Here is a 20,824-nt window from a genome sequence, read left to right as displayed (position 1 = left end):
TGTATGTAACCAAAGGGATTTGTGATGTCACCTAGAACCTTCACAGCAGCGACAGCTTTATGAGGAGCATCAGCACTGCTCTGCCTGAGCAGAACCATCACCGCCATAGGTTGTCAAATAACCCGGATTTAACCCACACAGGTAAGTCCAATGGGGTGCAGGCATGTCCTCTATGCTTACAGCTTCCCGTGGGTGTTGGTTTGATACCGTTTGGGGACAGCCAAGGAGGCATCTGCAGGCAACAAAGGTAGGTGTGTGCTTGTGTGTGTGTTTCCTATGCAGATCCTAAGCCCAGTGTCACATGCAAGTAGGAGGAGTAAGAAGGGTTCCTGGCAAATCCGGGTTATGGATTGCATTTAAAAAGGCCCCGTGGGAGTGCAATGGGCCCCTGTCTTGCTGCTTAGCAATAATGGTATGGGTTTAGGTTCTGCTGTGTGTACTGGTGGTTGACTGCCCCCCAGCCCAGAGTGTGCATGGAAAATTGTCTGGCAGCCTCCCTGACAGCAAGCAGTGATAGTGCCCATGAAGGGGACCTTGTTGGGCCCGCCCCTTTCACGGTTATCGCTTCTCGGCCTTTTGGCTAAGATCAAGTGTAGTATCTGCATTTGGTCTGGTCGGAAGGTGTCTGTGGTACCCTGCTTCTCGGCCTTGGGGGATTGTCTCTCCTTACGGAGGGACTTCACCCCCTTGCTGCTATTGGGGAGCGGGCTTAGTCCACAGACAACGGGTTGCGATCCCCCTGTCTCTGGGACCTTGTGTCTCAGAAGGCATTTTCGGTACGTTGAGCGTTACCTGTAGCTTCGGAAGCACCTAGGGTACCCCCGACCTCTGCCTTGGGTAAGGGTTCCGCTTTTATAGCGGGATTCCGAGCCCCTGCTGCTATTGGGGAAGGGGCTTAGTCCCTGGGTGTGGAAGATGCCGTTCTCCTGGGCTTTCCCCTCTGGGGAAATGTCGATGCGAAATACCATCCGCATAGAGGTGTCGGAGAGCCATCGTCAGTTGAAGAACCTCCGCTTCATTGCGGAGGTGATTCTTCTTGACTACTTCCGCCTCAATAGGGAGGACATCCTGTGTCTAAATGACCAGGAAAGCCGTGGCCTGTATACCGTCACCTTCACGGCCACGGCGTGTTGCGATAACATCTATGCAACCTTGTCTGGTGCGGACCAGAGGGACGATCGACTCGACGGTCTTTCGTTCCAGTTCCTCTATGGTGAGGAACATATACCGTTGGTGGTGGCTATGCACAGCCCTCATGTGACCACGGAGGATATAGCCACTTTTCTTCGGCGATACTGCGAAGAGGTGCGATTCGCAAACAAAATCTTGAACTCCGTGCGGTTCTGGAACGGCAAGAGGAAGTTCTGGGTCAAGCTCCGTAAGGATCCCGGTGGTATTGGGGGTCTTTGCCATCCGCCCCCAAATTTTGCCATCGGGAGAGTTCGGGGCTTCCTGTTCTATCCTCAAATGCCTATGTATTGCCGAAATTGCTTGAGGTTTGGCCACACCCAGGAGACCTGCGGCGCGGAGCGTGTGATTCGCTGCAATAGGTGTGGCCAAGAAGGTCACATAGCCTCAAGATGTAGCCACACGATAAGGTGCAACCTCTGCGGAGAGGAAAATCACGATTTTAATTCCTGTCCCCATAAAGCAAAAACTACGATGGGTGGGTCAAGGCTGGGCCCACCCAAAGAGGGGACAGGACAAAAGACATCCTTTTTTAAGATGCCCAAACCCCAGATGGCAGGTACTGATGGGTCCAGGCCCAAGACCTCTGGTGCTCCATCGGGGGGCCCACCGGTGGTAGTGCTAGGGGGAGGCCATGGGGATTCCACGAAGCCCAGGCGGGTGATCGAGTTTACTGCCCGGGAAATTGAAAGACGTCGATCGACTTCCTACCTGGCTCAAGAGCCCGCCGAAACATCTGAAGGGGGCTCACCTGTGGCGGGTGGCAGCCGACGGGCCTCGGTGGGGGCAGAGGTGGACCCAAAATTGCAACATAAGCCAGGTACTGGCTTGGCCCAGGGTCGCCCTGCTCCGGATGAAGAGGCCCCGGTGAAAGCCCGCCGGAAGGGGAGCCAGGTGGCCAGGTCTGAGCCCGGTCCTGTTACTCCGCCTATACAGGACAGGGCCAAGAAGACAAGTGGCGCCAAACCAGGGTTTGCTGCCCCGCCAGCAGTGGACCCGGTGGGTAAAACTGGCCATCGTCGATCGATGGGGAAGTTGGAGCAACAGTCCTCAGCAACGCTTGCTGGGGAACAAGCGATGAAAACTTCCCAGGGTAGCGGCAAAGGTTCCGGAAAAGAGGCCTCACAGGCCCCTGTGCAGCAGTTCCAGTCGTCAAAAGATGAAAGAAGACGCAGATCCATCAGCCGGGGGCCAGAGATTACATCGAGTGAGAGCAACACAGAGGATATGGACAGCAGTGTGACATTTAAAAGACAAAGAGAAGAAGAAGAGGAAGACATTCAAAGGAAAGCGGCGTGCCGTAGTTCGGACGAGAGCGAGCTCAGGGTCGGGGCATCATCCATCTCAAGCTCCGACCCTCAGAACATCAAGGAGCTGATGACCCCGCAGGCGGGGGATGACGGTACGCAGCTTATTATTGACTTTGATTCTCCAAGCACGGACTCTCCATAAACTATGCCTATCCCTGTAAAAATTGCCTCACTCAATGTGAGGTCCTTAAAGAGCCCTGATCGCAGGGCTGCTTTATTTTCTTATCTAGAGACATGTGACTTTGACCTTTGCCTGCTACAAGAATGTGGAATCCCTAGTAAAATGGACTATAAAGACTTAAAAGAAGACTGGAAGCTGGGCCCATCCATATGGTCCGGTGCAAATGACTGTCGTTCTGTGGGTGTTGGGCTGCTCTGCCGAGGCCAGTCCTTTTCTATTCATACAGTAACTGAGATTGTGCCTGGCAGAGCTCTTTTAATTCATCTATATTTTAATGGACTTTTAATTCGTGTTTTAAATGTGTATGCCCCTCCTGATAAACAGGAGCGGGCAGAACTATTTGAAATTTTACCACTGTTTTGTGTTGGGTCTTCCCCCCTGCTGGTGGGAGGTGATTTTAACTGCATACGTGATGGGGAACACCGGCAGGGTGGGGATATTAATCGTAAAGACCGCACTTCTTACCTGCTTAAAAATTTTATTGATGATTTTAATTTGAAAGATTGCTGGAAGGATCTCTTGCCGGAGGACCCGGGCGCCACATGGTCCAATGGAAGAGTGAGCTCCAGAATCGATTTTATTTTTTCCTCTAGAGCTTTTAAACCCCTGAAATGCACGCTCGAGCAGAATATCTTCTCTGATCATAAGCTCCTCTTGGTGGGCCTGGAGCTAGAGGGGGAGCAAAAAGCAAAAAGGGGCCTCTGGAGATTAAACACCACACTCCTAGAGGACCCTGAGATAAAAGAGGAGTTTGTGCGGACCTACCAATGCTGGCAATCACAAAGAAAACCCCACGAGCCTATGCTGCACTGGTGGGAGGGCACCAAATCTAAAATCAGATATTTTTTTATCAAAGCAGGTAAGAAGAAGGCAAAAATGGAAAAACAGTGGTTTTATGTTCTTAACATGCGTTTAAATGTACTTTTTAAATTGAAAGAAGCTGGTATGGATGTAGAAAATGATATTTTAAACCTTAAAACTGAAATAAAACATGCCATAGAAAAGAAAGGGAAACAAATCATTTTTAACTCACATGTGCAGCACCTGGAGGAGGGCGAGAAATGTTCCCGTTTCTTTTTTAAAAAAGTGATGAATAGGAGGGATATCATCCAAAACCTTGAGGGTGAATCCACTCCAAAAGGCATGTTAGATGCAGTTTTTAACTTCTACCAGCTTCTTTTTAATAAGAAAGATCTTAATCCATCCTTTTTAGAACATGTTCTTAATTCCCTTGATTTTAAGCTAGATGTTTTAGACCAGGAGGTTTTATCCCGTGATCTTAACTTAGATGAACTTTTATTTGTTTTTAAAAGTTTTTCTAGTGGGAAGGCCCCTGGGGAAGATGGTTTACCCATCGAATTTTATTTAGCTTTTTGGGATATTTTAAAGGATGATATGGTTTTATTGTATAAAGAAACTTTTATTGTTAATGAACTTCCCCCTTCCTGGAGGAGGGGGATTGTATCATTACTTTTTAAAAAGGGTGAAAAGGATATGCTAAAAAATTGGCGCCCCATCACACTTTTAAATGTCGATTATAAAGTTTTAGCCAAGTTATTAGCTGTCCGTTTTAAACCTTTTATTCATAAATTAATTCACCCAAATCAGGTTTGTGGGGTACCTGGAAGGTCTATAGCTGAATCCCTAAATATTTTAAGAGATGTTTTATGGTATTTTAAGGATAGAAATCAAACTGTAGCAATTTTATCCTTAGACTTTGAAAAAGCCTTTGATAGGGTCTCCCATGAATACCTGTTTTTAGTTCTTAAAAAGATGGCAGTGCCTGAAACGATTTTAAGCCGAATCATGCTTTTATACCGATCCTGTTTTAGTCAAGTCTCTGTTAATGGCTTTTTAACCAGCGGTGTTCCTCTTTTATCAGGTGTCAAACAGGGCTGCCCCCTGTCCCCACTCCTTTTTATTTGCGCAATCGAACCACTGATGGCCCTCCTCAGAAAAGACCGGGTAGTAAGAGGCGTACCGATACCTGGTGGAGGAGGGACCCATCTAAAGGTGTTGGGGTACATGGATGATGTCACCATACTGTGCCCGGACTCTCCATCCATGAGGGGGGCATTGAGGAACACCAGCTATTTCTGCGAGGTCTCTGGTTTTAAGCTAAACACAGATAAATGTGACTGTTTTTATATTGGCTCCTGGGATTCATCCATCACCCCAGGAGTTACAATGCAACAGGATCAAATTAAAGTTTTAGGTATTGTTTTTAACCAGGTCAATGATGGGAGCCCTAACTGGGATTCAGCTATAGCTAAGATGGAGAAGAAGATTTTAATGTGGAATCTTAGAAACCTTACCATGGAGGGGAAGATTTTAATAATAAAGATGGTTTTACTCCCTATTATGCTATACATTGCCATGGTATTTCCTCCATCTATTTTATACATTAAAAAAGTAACTAGAATTGTTTTTACTTTTTTATGGGGTTCAAAAATGGAGAAATTAAAGCGTGATTTTATGTACAAAAGTAAAGATAATGGCGGGAAAGATGTTCCTAACCTTTTTACTTTCTTTTACATAAAGTATTTCTGTTTCTGTTTTAAAATTATTAAATCCGATGGCATTTTTAGCTGCTTTTTAAGGTACGCTGCGGGCATGGTTTTTAAAAGATGGTTGCGCATCCCTCTGAACGCTCCGGTGCTTCTGTGTCCCCCAAAACATTATGTGGTGTTGGAAAAGACAGTCAGGCTCCTAGGTCTCCAAGATTTGGAGCCTGACATACTGGGGGACCAGAGAAAGGTATCAAAGGTCCTCAGGCGGAGTGAGGTTACCCTGGCAGTGTCCAATTTCACACAGGCAAGATCCAAAAAGGTATGGCGGAACGTGTACGGGAAGTTTCTGGCGAATGTACACAGGGATCTTGCCTGGGCAATCGTCCACCAGTGCCTCCCTACTCGTGAGTTCCAGCACAGGCGAGGACTGGTGGCGAGAGCCAAGTGCCCGAGAGATGGCTGCGGAGTGGACGAAACGGTGCTGCACATATTTTGGAACTGCCCTTTTGCACGGGAGCTTTGGAGGAAGGTAGGCCCACTTTTGAAGTGGGCCTGCGGCCTAAAAGATTTTAATCACGAATGTGTCTTTTACGGTCTTTTTAACTGCCCCAATTTTAAACAGCAGATGATCTGCTGGATGATTATTAATTGTTTTAAAAATGCCATCTGGAAAGTTAGGAACATCTTACTTTTTAAACATGATTTTATTGATGTTAAAAACTGTATAAAGCTGGCCCTGAGTGAGATGTACATCTATTACCTAAGAGACAAGAAACAGTTGGGGGCCAGCGAGGCAGCATCCATGTGGTGTCTGCCTCTATGGAACGAAATAACAATATAATCAGTTTTTATGACATTTATATAATGTTTTATCCTGCCATTTTTATTTTTTCTCCTTTTATTACTGGTTTTATTATTTGTATTTTAAAACTTTTGTGAACCTTTTATTATTTTGCATTTTAAATTTTGTATGGTTTCTTATTTATTCAATAAAATTTTGTTGAAACCTTATCTGTTCTTATCAGTTTAATATCTGATACGTCCCCTATCTGGGGACCATATATTAAATGGATTTTTGAGAACGGGGGCCGATTTCGAAGCTTGCTTCCGTCGCCCTATGCATTGACCCGATATGGCAGTATCTTCGGGTACAGTGCACCACCCCCTTACAGGGTTAAAAAGAAAGATTCCTACTTTCATTGCTACCTGCTTGCTGGCTAGCCAGCTAGCCAGCCCTGTGGGCCTTGCTGCTGCTGCAGCCAAAAAACAAAAGGTGGTGCTGCTGCTGCTTCTGCTGCTTCTGCTTCTGCTTGTGTCTGGCCCCTGTTGGAGCGTCCAGGCACAGGACTTCTGCTGCTGCTGACTAAATGGCCTCCTTAATTGGATCATTTGAGTAGCCAGCACACCTGTGCAGGTAGGGCATGACATGATAGGCAGCTGCCTTGATAGCGGGTGGGTGCTGAATGTTCCTAATTGACAAAATAAGATTAATGCTTATGAAGAAATATAAAATCTCATCCCTTCCCCAATATCGCGCCACACCCCTACCCCTTAATTCCCTGGTTGAACGTGATGGACATATGTCTTTTTTCGACCGTACTAACTATGTAACTATGTAACATAACATGGGGGGGGGGGGGGGGTCTCCTGGCTGTTCACACAGGTGTGTCATTGCTGTACATTGACCATGCATTGCTTCTGTGGTATTGCAAAGGCAAAGACAAATGCTTCCAGCCATCCATTGCACTAATGGATTGGTCATCAGCTGGCTGTCTATGTCCCGCATCAATATAGACCAAAGTACAGAGGGTTAGGCTATGCTATTGTGCACCTACCTGATGCATCAGAAGGTGCGAGGCCCTTGCTAAATTCTGTGCACAGACTTTGAGATCTATGCTTTAGACTGTATCTAAACCTGCTCCAACATGGACTGACATTCTGGCCTACTTTCAGCCGATGCGACTTGTCTGTCGCTGAACAGTCGCTTTTTATGTATTCAGCACCTATGTATAATGTTGTAAAAATGCTCTAGAAGCTAAAGTCGCAGAAATGTCACACATATTTGGCCTGCAACTTTCTGTGCGACAAATTCAGACAGGAAAAATCAGTATAAATCCTTAGAAAATTATCCCCCAGTGTCTCCATCTGCTGGCGGTATTGAATAAGCATTGCTGCACTGATGGGGTATGCATTAGACGAAAAAAAAGAAGAAAAAGAAGAATAATACGCCCAGAAAAGAGGCGAAAAGGAGAAAAACGTAAAAAAACGTGAAAAAAAAGTAAGAGGAAGAGAAGGGAAAAAAAGGTGGAAATGGGTTTAAAAGTGATTTCGGCGGAGAAATATATATATATATATATATATATATATATATATATATATATATGCGCACACACACATATAGATATAAACGTATTCTCCGTTGAGATATTGCAGCCGCTGCTGTGTCCAGGCCCAGGAGCCTTAGCACTGTGCTGTGATGTCACTCAATACCACTGACATCACTAGGTGTAAACAACATCTCTCCTTTGCTGTGTATGTGACTATGGAGCTGTTTGGTGATGTCGTCTATTACGGCCTTCATAGAAGCAACAGGAGATTGTTGCATCCATCTTGAACCCTCAGAACTACAGTGCTATGATGTCACTCACTTCCACAGGCCTTGCAGAGTGTAAACAACAACAACCCAGCTTTGTTGTGTATGTAACCAAAGGGATTTGTGATGTCACCTAGAACCTTCACAGCAGCGACAGCTTTATGAGGAGCATCAGCACTGCTCTGCCTGAGCAGAACCATCACCGCCATAGGTTGTCAAATAACCCGGATTTAACCCACACAGGTAAGTCCAATGGGGTGCAGGCATGTCCTCTATGCTTACAGCTTCCCGTGGGTGTTGGTTTGATACCGTTTGGGGACAGCCAAGGAGGCATCTGCAGGCAACAAAGGTAGGTGTGTGCTTGTGTGTGTGTTTCCTATGCAGATCCTAAGCCCAGTGTCACATGCAAGTAGGAGGAGTAAGAAGGGTTCCTGGCAAATCCGGGTTATGGATTGCATTTAAAAAGGCCCCGTGGGAGTGCAATGGGCCCCTGTCTTGCTGCTTAGCAATAATGGTATGGGTTTAGGTTCTGCTGTGTGTACTGGTGGTTGACTGCCCCCCAGCCCAGAGTGTGCATGGAAAATTGTCTGGCAGCCTCCCTGACAGCAAGCAGTGATAGTGCCCATGAAGGGGACCTTGTTGGGCCCGCCCCTTTCACGGTTATCGCTTCTCGGCCTTTTGGCTAAGATCAAGTGTAGTATCTGTTCTTATCAGTTTAATATCTGATACGTCCCCTATCTGGGGACCATATATTAAATGGATTTTTGAGAACGGGGGCCGATTTCGAAGCTTGCTTCCGTCGCCCTATGCATTGACCCGATATGGCAGTATCTTCGGGTACAGTGCACCACCCCCTTACAGGGTTAAAAAGAAAGATTCCTACTTTCATTGCTACCTGCTTGCTGGCTAGCCAGCTAGCCAGCCCTGTGGGCCTTGCTGCTGCTGCAGCCAAAAAACAAAAGGTGGTGCTGCTGCTGCTTCTGCTGCTTCTGCTTCTGCTTGTGTCTGGCCCCTGTTGGAGCGTCCAGGCACAGGACTTCTGCTGCTGCTGACTAAATGGCCTCCTTAATTGGATCATTTGAGTAGCCAGCACACCTGTGCAGGTAGGGCATGACATGATAGGCAGCTGCCTTGATAGCGGGTGGGTGCTGAATGTTCCTAATTGACAAAATAAGATTAATGCTTATGAAGAAATATAAAATCTCATCCCTTCCCCAATATCGCGCCACACCCCTACCCCTTAATTCCCTGGTTGAACGTGATGGACATATGTCTTTTTTCGACCGTACTAACTATGTAACTATGTAACATAACATGGGGGGGGGGGGGGGTCTCCTGGCTGTTCACACAGGTGTGTCATTGCTGTACATTGACCATGCATTGCTTCTGTGGTATTGCAAAGGCAAAGACAAATGCTTCCAGCCATCCATTGCACTAATGGATTGGTCATCAGCTGGCTGTCTATGTCCCGCATCAATATAGACCAAAGTACAGAGGGTTAGGCTATGCTATTGTGCACCTACCTGATGCATCAGAAGGTGCGAGGCCCTTGCTAAATTCTGTGCACAGACTTTGAGATCTATGCTTTAGACTGTATCTAAACCTGCTCCAACATGGACTGACATTCTGGCCTACTTTCAGCCGATGCGACTTGTCTGTCGCTGAACAGTCGCTTTTTATGTATTCAGCACCTATGTATAATGTTGTAAAAATGCTCTAGAAGCTAAAGTCGCAGAAATGTCACACATATTTGGCCTGCAACTTTCTGTGCGACAAATTCAGACAGGAAAAATCAGTATAAATCCTTAGAAAATTATCCCCCAGTGTCTCCATCTGCTGGCGGTATTGAATAAGCATTGCTGCACTGATGGGGTATGCATTAGACGAAAAAAAAGAAGAAAAAGAAGAATAATACGCCCAGAAAAGAGGCGAAAAGGAGAAAAACGTAAAAAAACGTGAAAAAAAAGTAAGAGGAAGAGAAGGGAAAAAAAGGTGGAAATGGGTTTAAAAGTGATTTCGGCGGAGAAATATATATATATATATATATATATATATATATATATATATATATATATATGCGCACACACACATATAGATATAAACGTATTCTCCGTTGAGATATTGCAGCCGCTGCTGTGTCCAGGCCCAGGAGCCTTAGCACTGTGCTGTGATGTCACTCAATACCACTGACATCACTAGGTGTAAACAACATCTCTCCTTTGCTGTGTATGTGACTATGGAGCTGTTTGGTGATGTCGTCTATTACGGCCTTCATAGAAGCAACAGGAGATTGTTGCATCCATCTTGAACCCTCAGAACTACAGTGCTATGATGTCACTCACTTCCACAGGCCTTGCAGAGTGTAAACAACAACAACCCAGCTTTGTTGTGTATGTAACCAAAGGGATTTGTGATGTCACCTAGAACCTTCACAGCAGCGACAGCTTTATGAGGAGCATCAGCACTGCTCTGCCTGAGCAGAACCATCACCGCCATAGGTTGTCAAATAACCCGGATTTAACCCACACAGGTAAGTCCAATGGGGTGCAGGCATGTCCTCTATGCTTACAGCTTCCCGTGGGTGTTGGTTTGATACCGTTTGGGGACAGCCAAGGAGGCATCTGCAGGCAACAAAGGTAGGTGTGTGCTTGTGTGTGTGTTTCCTATGCAGATCCTAAGCCCAGTGTCACATGCAAGTAGGAGGAGTAAGAAGGGTTCCTGGCAAATCCGGGTTATGGATTGCATTTAAAAAGGCCCCGTGGGAGTGCAATGGGCCCCTGTCTTGCTGCTTAGCAATAATGGTATGGGTTTAGGTTCTGCTGTGTGTACTGGTGGTTGACTGCCCCCCAGCCCAGAGTGTGCATGGAAAATTGTCTGGCAGCCTCCCTGACAGCAAGCAGTGATAGTGCCCATGAAGGGGACCTTGTTGGGCCCGCCCCTTTCACGGTTATCGCTTCTCGGCCTTTTGGCTAAGATCAAGTGTAGTATCTGTTCTTATCAGTTTAATATCTGATACGTCCCCTATCTGGGGACCATATATTAAATGGATTTTTGAGAACGGGGGCCGATTTCGAAGCTTGCTTCCGTCGCCCTATGCATTGACCCGATATGGCAGTATCTTCGGGTACAGTGCACCACCCCCTTACAGGGTTAAAAAGAAAGATTCCTACTTTCATTGCTACCTGCTTGCTGGCTAGCCAGCTAGCCAGCCCTGTGGGCCTTGCTGCTGCTGCAGCCAAAAAACAAAAGGTGGTGCTGCTGCTGCTTCTGCTGCTTCTGCTTCTGCTTGTGTCTGGCCCCTGTTGGAGCGTCCAGGCACAGGACTTCTGCTGCTGCTGACTAAATGGCCTCCTTAATTGGATCATTTGAGTAGCCAGCACACCTGTGCAGGTAGGGCATGACATGATAGGCAGCTGCCTTGATAGCGGGTGGGTGCTGAATGTTCCTAATTGACAAAATAAGATTAATGCTTATGAAGAAATATAAAATCTCATCCCTTCCCCAATATCGCGCCACACCCCTACCCCTTAATTCCCTGGTTGAACGTGATGGACATATGTCTTTTTTCGACCGTACTAACTATGTAACTATGTAACATAACATGGGGGGGGGGGGGGGTCTCCTGGCTGTTCACACAGGTGTGTCATTGCTGTACATTGACCATGCATTGCTTCTGTGGTATTGCAAAGGCAAAGACAAATGCTTCCAGCCATCCATTGCACTAATGGATTGGTCATCAGCTGGCTGTCTATGTCCCGCATCAATATAGACCAAAGTACAGAGGGTTAGGCTATGCTATTGTGCACCTACCTGATGCATCAGAAGGTGCGAGGCCCTTGCTAAATTCTGTGCACAGACTTTGAGATCTATGCTTTAGACTGTATCTAAACCTGCTCCAACATGGACTGACATTCTGGCCTACTTTCAGCCGATGCGACTTGTCTGTCGCTGAACAGTCGCTTTTTATGTATTCAGCACCTATGTATAATGTTGTAAAAATGCTCTAGAAGCTAAAGTCGCAGAAATGTCACACATATTTGGCCTGCAACTTTCTGTGCGACAAATTCAGACAGGAAAAATCAGTATAAATCCTTAGAAAATTATCCCCCAGTGTCTCCATCTGCTGGCGGTATTGAATAAGCATTGCTGCACTGATGGGGTATGCATTAGACGAAAAAAAAGAAGAAAAAGAAGAATAATACGCCCAGAAAAGAGGCGAAAAGGAGAAAAACGTAAAAAAACGTGAAAAAAAAGTAAGAGGAAGAGAAGGGAAAAAAAGGTGGAAATGGGTTTAAAAGTGATTTCGGCGGAGAGAATATATATATATATATATATATATATATATATATATATATATATATATATATGCGCACACACACATATAGATATAAACGTATTCTCCGTTGAGATATTGCAGCCGCTGCTGTGTCCAGGCCCAGGAGCCTTAGCACTGTGCTGTGATGTCACTCAATACCACTGACATCACTAGGTGTAAACAACATCTCTCCTTTGCTGTGTATGTGACTATGGAGCTGTTTGGTGATGTCGTCTATTACGGCCTTCATAGAAGCAACAGGAGATTGTTGCATCCATCTTGAACCCTCAGAACTACAGTGCTATGATGTCACTCACTTCCACAGGCCTTGCAGAGTGTAAACAACAACAACCCAGCTTTGTTGTGTATGTAACCAAAGGGATTTGTGATGTCACCTAGAACCTTCACAGCAGCGACAGCTTTATGAGGAGCATCAGCACTGCTCTGCCTGAGCAGAACCATCACCGCCATAGGTTGTCAAATAACCCGGATTTAACCCACACAGGTAAGTCCAATGGGGTGCAGGCATGTCCTCTATGCTTACAGCTTCCCGTGGGTGTTGGTTTGATACCGTTTGGGGACAGCCAAGGAGGCATCTGCAGGCAACAAAGGTAGGTGTGTGCTTGTGTGTGTGTTTCCTATGCAGATCCTAAGCCCAGTGTCACATGCAAGTAGGAGGAGTAAGAAGGGTTCCTGGCAAATCCGGGTTATGGATTGCATTTAAAAAGGCCCCGTGGGAGTGCAATGGGCCCCTGTCTTGCTGCTTAGCAATAATGGTATGGGTTTAGGTTCTGCTGTGTGTACTGGTGGTTGACTGCCCCCCAGCCCAGAGTGTGCATGGAAAATTGTCTGGCAGCCTCCCTGACAGCAAGCAGTGATAGTGCCCATGAAGGGGACCTTGTTGGGCCCGCCCCTTTCACGGTTATCGCTTCTCGGCCTTTTGGCTAAGATCAAGTGTAGTATCTGTTCTTATCAGTTTAATATCTGATACGTCCCCTATCTGGGGACCATATATTAAATGGATTTTTGAGAACGGGGGCCGATTTCGAAGCTTGCTTCCGTCGCCCTATGCATTGACCCGATATGGCAGTATCTTCGGGTACAGTGCACCACCCCCTTACAGGGTTAAAAAGAAAGATTCCTACTTTCATTGCTACCTGCTTGCTGGCTAGCCAGCTAGCCAGCCCTGTGGGCCTTGCTGCTGCTGCAGCCAAAAAACAAAAGGTGGTGCTGCTGCTGCTTCTGCTGCTTCTGCTTCTGCTTGTGTCTGGCCCCTGTTGGAGCGTCCAGGCACAGGACTTCTGCTGCTGCTGACTAAATGGCCTCCTTAATTGGATCATTTGAGTAGCCAGCACACCTGTGCAGGTAGGGCATGACATGATAGGCAGCTGCCTTGATAGCGGGTGGGTGCTGAATGTTCCTAATTGACAAAATAAGATTAATGCTTATGAAGAAATATAAAATCTCATCCCTTCCCCAATATCGCGCCACACCCCTACCCCTTAATTCCCTGGTTGAACGTGATGGACATATGTCTTTTTTCGACCGTACTAACTATGTAACTATGTAACATAACATGGGGGGGGGGGGGGGTCTCCTGGCTGTTCACACAGGTGTGTCATTGCTGTACATTGACCATGCATTGCTTCTGTGGTATTGCAAAGGCAAAGACAAATGCTTCCAGCCATCCATTGCACTAATGGATTGGTCATCAGCTGGCTGTCTATGTCCCGCATCAATATAGACCAAAGTACAGAGGGTTAGGCTATGCTATTGTGCACCTACCTGATGCATCAGAAGGTGCGAGGCCCTTGCTAAATTCTGTGCACAGACTTTGAGATCTATGCTTTAGACTGTATCTAAACCTGCTCCAACATGGACTGACATTCTGGCCTACTTTCAGCCGATGCGACTTGTCTGTCGCTGAACAGTCGCTTTTTATGTATTCAGCACCTATGTATAATGTTGTAAAAATGCTCTAGAAGCTAAAGTCGCAGAAATGTCACACATATTTGGCCTGCAACTTTCTGTGCGACAAATTCAGACAGGAAAAATCAGTATAAATCCTTAGAAAATTATCCCCCAGTGTCTCCATCTGCTGGCGGTATTGAATAAGCATTGCTGCACTGATGGGGTATGCATTAGACGAAAAAAAAGAAGAAAAAGAAGAATAATACGCCCAGAAAAGAGGCGAAAAGGAGAAAAACGTAAAAAAACGTGAAAAAAAAGTAAGAGGAAGAGAAGGGAAAAAAAGGTGGAAATGGGTTTAAAAGTGATTTCGGCGGAGAAATATATATATATATATATATATATATATATATATATATATATATATATATATGCGCACACACACATATAGATATAAACGTATTCTCCGTTGAGATATTGCAGCCGCTGCTGTGTCCAGGCCCAGGAGCCTTAGCACTGTGCTGTGATGTCACTCAATACCACTGACATCACTAGGTGTAAACAACATCTCTCCTTTGCTGTGTATGTGACTATGGAGCTGTTTGGTGATGTCGTCTATTACGGCCTTCATAGAAGCAACAGGAGATTGTTGCATCCATCTTGAACCCTCAGAACTACAGTGCTATGATGTCACTCACTTCCACAGGCCTTGCAGAGTGTAAACAACAACAACCCAGCTTTGTTGTGTATGTAACCAAAGGGATTTGTGATGTCACCTAGAACCTTCACAGCAGCGACAGCTTTATGAGGAGCATCAGCACTGCTCTGCCTGAGCAGAACCATCACCGCCATAGGTTGTCAAATAACCCGGATTTAACCCACACAGGTAAGTCCAATGGGGTGCAGGCATGTCCTCTATGCTTACAGCTTCCCGTGGGTGTTGGTTTGATACCGTTTGGGGACAGCCAAGGAGGCATCTGCAGGCAACAAAGGTAGGTGTGTGCTTGTGTGTGTGTTTCCTATGCAGATCCTAAGCCCAGTGTCACATGCAAGTAGGAGGAGTAAGAAGGGTTCCTGGCAAATCCGGGTTATGGATTGCATTTAAAAAGGCCCCGTGGGAGTGCAATGGGCCCCTGTCTTGCTGCTTAGCAATAATGGTATGGGTTTAGGTTCTGCTGTGTGTACTGGTGGTTGACTGCCCCCCAGCCCAGAGTGTGCATGGAAAATTGTCTGGCAGCCTCCCTGACAGCAAGCAGTGATAGTGCCCATGAAGGGGACCTTGTTGGGCCCGCCCCTTTCACGGTTATCGCTTCTCGGCCTTTTGGCTAAGATCAAGTGTAGTATCTGTTCTTATCAGTTTAATATCTGATACGTCCCCTATCTGGGGACCATATATTAAATGGATTTTTGAGAACGGGGGCCGATTTCGAAGCTTGCTTCCGTCGCCCTATGCATTGACCCGATATGGCAGTATCTTCGGGTACAGTGCACCACCCCCTTACAGGGTTAAAAAGAAAGATTCCTACTTTCATTGCTACCTGCTTGCTGGCTAGCCAGCTAGCCAGCCCTGTGGGCCTTGCTGCTGCTGCAGCCAAAAAACAAAAGGTGGTGCTGCTGCTGCTTCTGCTGCTTCTGCTTCTGCTTGTGTCTGGCCCCTGTTGGAGCGTCCAGGCACAGGACTTCTGCTGCTGCTGACTAAATGGCCTCCTTAATTGGATCATTTGAGTAGCCAGCACACCTGTGCAGGTAGGGCATGACATGATAGGCAGCTGCCTTGATAGCGGGTGGGTGCTGAATGTTCCTAATTGACAAAATAAGATTAATGCTTATGAAGAAATATAAAATCTCATCCCTTCCCCAATATCGCGCCACACCCCTACCCCTTAATTCCCTGGTTGAACGTGATGGACATATGTCTTTTTTCGACCGTACTAACTATGTAACTATGTAACATAACATGGGGGGGGGGGGGGGTCTCCTGGCTGTTCACACAGGTGTGTCATTGCTGTACATTGACCATGCATTGCTTCTGTGGTATTGCAAAGGCAAAGACAAATGCTTCCAGCCATCCATTGCACTAATGGATTGGTCATCAGCTGGCTGTCTATGTCCCGCATCAATATAGACCAAAGTACAGAGGGTTAGGCTATGCTATTGTGCACCTACCTGATGCATCAGAAGGTGCGAGGCCCTTGCTAAATTCTGTGCACAGACTTTGAGATCTATGCTTTAGACTGTATCTAAACCTGCTCCAACATGGACTGACATTCTGGCCTACTTTCAGCCGATGCGACTTGTCTGTCGCTGAACAGTCGCTTTTTATGTATTCAGCACCTATGTATAATGTTGTAAAAATGCTCTAGAAGCTAAAGTCGCAGAAATGTCACACATATTTGGCCTGCAACTTTCTGTGCGACAAATTCAGACAGGAAAAATCAGTATAAATCCTTAGAAAATTATCCCCCAGTGTCTCCATCTGCTGGCGGTATTGAATAAGCATTGCTGCACTGATGGGGTATGCATTAGACGAAAAAAAAGAAGAAAAAGAAGAATAATACGCCCAGAAAAGAGGCGAAAAGGAGAAAAACGTAAAAAAACGTGAAAAAAAAGTAAGAGGAAGAGAAGGGAAAAAAAGGTGGAAATGGGTTTAAAAGTGATTTCGGCGGAGAAATATATATATATATATATATATATATATATATATATATATATATATATATATGCGCACACACACATATAGATATAAACGTATTCTCCGTTGAGATATTGCAGCCGCTGCTGTGTCCAGGCCCAGGAGCCTTAGCACTGTGCTGTGATGTCACTCAATACCACTGACATCACTAGGTGTAAACAACATCTCTCCTTTGCTGTGTATGTGACTATGGAGCTGTTTGGTGATGTCGTCTATTACGGCCTTCATAGAAGCAACAGGAGATTGTTGCATCCATCTTGAACCCTCAGAACTACAGTGCTATGATGTCACTCACTTCCACAGGCCTTGCAGAGTGTAAACAACAACAACCCAGCTTTGTTGTGTATGTAACCAAAGGGATTTGTGATGTCACCTAGAACCTTCACAGCAGCGACAGCTTTATGAGGAGCATCAGCACTGCTCTGCCTGAGCAGAACCATCACCGCCATAGGTTGTCAAATAACCCGGATTTAACCCACACAGGTAAGTCCAATGGGGTGCAGGCATGTCCTCTATGCTTACAGCTTCCCGTGGGTGTTGGTTTGATACCGTTTGGGGACAGCCAAGGAGGCATCTGCAGGCAACAAAGGTAGGTGTGTGCTTGTGTGTGTGTTTCCTATGCAGATCCTAAGCCCAGTGTCACATGCAAGTAGGAGGAGTAAGAAGGGTTCCTGGCAAATCCGGGTTATGGATTGCATTTAAAAAGGCCCCGTGGGAGTGCAATGGGCCCCTGTCTTGCTGCTTAGCAATAATGGTATGGGTTTAGGTTCTGCTGTGTGTACTGGTGGTTGACTGCCCCCCAGCCCAGAGTGTGCATGGAAAATTGTCTGGCAGCCTCCCTGACAGCAAGCAGTGATAGTGCCCATGAAGGGGACCTTGTTGGGCCCGCCCCTTTCACGGTTATCGCTTCTCGGCCTTTTGGCTAAGATCAAGTGTAGTATCTGTTCTTATCAGTTTAATATCTGATACGTCCCCTATCTGGGGACCATATATTAAATGGATTTTTGAGAACGGGGGCCGATTTCGAAGCTTGCTTCCGTCGCCCTATGCATTGACCCGATATGGCAGTATCTTCGGGTACAGTGCACCACCCCCTTACAGGGTTAAAAAGAAAGATTCCTACTTTCATTGCTACCTGCTTGCTGGCTAGCCAGCTAGCCAGCCCTGTGGGCCTTGCTGCTGCTGCAGCCAAAAAACAAAAGGTGGTGCTGCTGCTGCTTCTGCTGCTTCTGCTTCTGCTTGTGTCTGGCCCCTGTTGGAGCGTCCAGGCACAGGACTTCTGCTGCTGCTGACTAAATGGCCTCCTTAATTGGATCATTTGAGTAGCCAGCACACCTGTGCAGGTAGGGCATGACATGATAGGCAGCTGCCTTGATAGCGGGTGGGTGCTGAATGTTCCTAATTGACAAAATAAGATTAATGCTTATGAAGAAATATAAAATCTCATCCCTTCCCCAATATCGCGCCACACCCCTACCCCTTAATTCCCTGGTTGAACGTGATGGACATATGTCTTTTTTCGACCGTACTAACTATGTAACTATGTAACATAACATGGGGGGGGGGGGGGGTCTCCTGGCTGTTCACACAGGTGTGTCATTGCTGTACATTGACCATGCATTGCTTCTGTGGTATTGCAAAGGCAAAGACAAATGCTTCCAGCCATCCATTGCACTAATGGATTGGTCATCAGCTGGCTGTCTATGTCCCGCATCAATATAGACCAAAGTACAGAGGGTTAGGCTATGCTATTGTGCACCTACCTGATGCATCAGAAGGTGCGAGGCCCTTGCTAAATTCTGTGCACAGACTTTGAGATCTATGCTTTAGACTGTATCTAAACCTGCTCCAACATGGACTGACATTCTGGCCTACTTTCAGCCGATGCGACTTGTCTGTCGCTGAACAGTCGCTTTTTATGTATTCAGCACCTATGTATAATGTTGTAAAAATGCTCTAGAAGCTAAAGTCGCAGAAATGTCACACATATTTGGCCTGCAACTTTCTGTGCGACAAATTCAGACAGGAAAAATCAGTATAAATCCTTAGAAAATTATCCCCCAGTGTCTCCATCTGCTGGCGGTATTGAATAAGCATTGCTGCACTGATGGGGTATGCATTAGACGAAAAAAAAGAAGAAAAAGAAGAATAATACGCCCAGAAAAGAGGCGAAAAGGAGAAAAACGTAAAAAAACGTGAAAAAAAAGTAAGAGGAAGAGAAGGGAAAAAAAGGTGGAAATGGGTTTAAAAGTGATTTCGGCGGAGAAATATATATATATATATATATATATATATATATATATATATATATATATATATATGCGCACACACACATATAGATATAAACGTATTCTCCGTTGAGATATTGCAGCCGCTGCTGTGTCCAGGCCCAGGAGCCTTAGCACTGTGCTGTGATGTCACTCAATACCACTGACATCACTAGGTGTAAACAACATCTCTCCTTTGCTGTGTATGTGACTATGGAGCTGTTTGGTGATGTCGTCTATTACGGCCTTCATAGAAGCAACAGGAGATTGTTGCATCCATCTTGAACCCTCAGAACTACAGTGCTATGATGTCACTCACTTCCACAGGCCTTGCAGAGTGTAAACAACAACAACCCAGCTTTGTTGTGTATGTAACCAAAGGGATTTGTGATGTCACCTAGAACCTTCACAGCAGCGACAGCTTTATGAGGAGCATCAGCACTGCTCTGCCTGAGCAGAACCATCACCGCCATAGGTTGTCAAATAACCCGGATTTAACCCACACAGGTAAGTCCAATGGGGTGCAGGCATGTCCTCTATGCTTACAGCTTCCCGTGGGTGTTGGTTTGATACCGTTTGGGGACAGCCAAGGAGGCATCTGCAGGCAACAAAGGTAGGTGTGTGCTTGTGTGTGTGTTTCCTATGCAGATCCTAAGCCCAGTGTCACATGCAAGTAGGAGGAGTAAGAAGGGTTCCTGGCAAATCCGGGTTATGGATTGCATTTAAAAAGGCCCCGTGGGAGTGCAATGGGCCCCTGTCTTGCTGCTTAGCAATAATGGTATGGGTTTAGGTTCTGCTGTGTGTACTGGTGGTTGACTGCCCCCCAGCCCAGAGTGTGCATGGAAAATTGTCTGGCAGCCTCCCTGACAGCAAGCAGTGATAGTGCCCATGAAGGGGACCTTGTTGGGCCCGCCCCTTTCACGGTTATCGCTTCTCGGCCTTTTGGCTAAGATCAAGTGTAGTATCTGTTCTTATCAGTTTAATATCTGATACGTCCCCTATCTGGGGACCATATATTAAATGGATTTTTGAGAACGGGGGCCGATTTCGAAGCTTGCTTCCGTCGCCCTATGCATTGACCCGATATGGCAGTATCTTCGGGTACAGTGCACCACCCCCTTACAGGGTTAAAAAGAAAGATTCCTACTTTCATTGCTACCTGCTTGCTGGCTAGCCAGCTAGCCAGCCCTGTGGGCCTTGCTGCTGCTGCAGCCAAAAAACAAAAGGTGGTGCTGCTGCTGCTTCTGCTGCTTCTGCTTCTGCTTGTGTCTGGCCCCTGTTGGAGCGTCCAGGCACAGGACTTCTGCTGCTGCTGACTAAATGGCCTCCTTAATTGGATCATTTGAGTAGCCAGCACACCTGTGCAGGTAGGGCATGACATGATAGGCAGCTGCCTTGATAGCGGGTGGGTGCTGAATGTTCCTAATTGACAAAATAAGATTAATGCTTATGAAGAAATATAAAATCTCATCCCTTCCCCAATATCGCGCCACACCCCTACCCCTTAATTCCCTGGTTGAACGTGATGGACATATGTCTTTTTTCGACCGTACTAACTATGTAACTATGTAACATAACATGGGGGGGGGGGGGGGTCTCCTGGCTGTTCACACAGGTGTGTCATTGCTGTACATTGACCATGCATTGCTTCTGTGGTATTGCAAAGGCAAAGACAAATGCTTCCAGCCATCCATTGCACTAATGGATTGGTCATCAGCTGGCTGTCTATGTCCCGCATCAATATAGACCAAAGTACAGAGGGTTAGGCTATGCTATTGTGCACCTACCTGATGCATCAGAAGGTGCGAGGCCCTTGCTAAATTCTGTGCACAGACTTTGAGATCTATGCTTTAGACTGTA

The 20,824-nt window shown here is 46.2% G+C and overlaps 7 non-coding genes and 1 pseudogene across 7 annotated transcripts; all 8 read left to right on the top strand.

Annotated features, from left to right (window-relative positions):
- The first annotated feature begins 560 nt into the window (after positions 1-560).
- On the top strand, positions 561-639 carry LOC130322942 (U2 spliceosomal RNA; annotated as a pseudogene).
- Positions 640-6,167: 5,528 nt separating this feature from the next.
- LOC130322941 (U2 spliceosomal RNA) lies at positions 6,168-6,353 on the top strand. Its single transcript, XR_008868351.1, has one exon. It is a non-coding gene; the product is annotated as a U2 spliceosomal RNA (small nuclear RNA).
- A 2,091-nt stretch (positions 6,354-8,444) lies between these two features.
- Positions 8,445-8,635, top strand: LOC130322930 (U2 spliceosomal RNA). Its single transcript, XR_008868341.1, has one exon. It is a non-coding gene; the product is annotated as a U2 spliceosomal RNA (small nuclear RNA).
- Positions 8,636-10,731: 2,096 nt separating this feature from the next.
- Positions 10,732-10,922, top strand: LOC130322929 (U2 spliceosomal RNA). Its single transcript, XR_008868340.1, has one exon. It is a non-coding gene; the product is annotated as a U2 spliceosomal RNA (small nuclear RNA).
- Positions 10,923-13,021: 2,099 nt separating this feature from the next.
- LOC130322946 (U2 spliceosomal RNA) lies at positions 13,022-13,212 on the top strand. Its single transcript, XR_008868354.1, has one exon. It is a non-coding gene; the product is annotated as a U2 spliceosomal RNA (small nuclear RNA).
- A 2,098-nt stretch (positions 13,213-15,310) lies between these two features.
- Positions 15,311-15,501, top strand: LOC130322945 (U2 spliceosomal RNA). The gene has a single exon (XR_008868353.1). It is a non-coding gene; the product is annotated as a U2 spliceosomal RNA (small nuclear RNA).
- A 2,098-nt stretch (positions 15,502-17,599) lies between these two features.
- On the top strand, positions 17,600-17,790 carry LOC130322944 (U2 spliceosomal RNA). The gene has a single exon (XR_008868352.1). It is a non-coding gene; the product is annotated as a U2 spliceosomal RNA (small nuclear RNA).
- Positions 17,791-19,890: 2,100 nt separating this feature from the next.
- On the top strand, positions 19,891-20,081 carry LOC130322940 (U2 spliceosomal RNA). Its single transcript, XR_008868350.1, has one exon. It is a non-coding gene; the product is annotated as a U2 spliceosomal RNA (small nuclear RNA).
- The last annotated feature ends 743 nt before the right edge of the window (positions 20,082-20,824 follow it).

This window comes from Hyla sarda, unplaced genomic scaffold (assembly GCF_029499605.1).
Source record: "Hyla sarda isolate aHylSar1 unplaced genomic scaffold, aHylSar1.hap1 scaffold_2397, whole genome shotgun sequence".
NCBI lineage: Eukaryota > Metazoa > Chordata > Amphibia > Anura > Hylidae > Hyla > Hyla sarda.
This window is presented reverse-complemented; position numbering and strand designations above follow the sequence as displayed.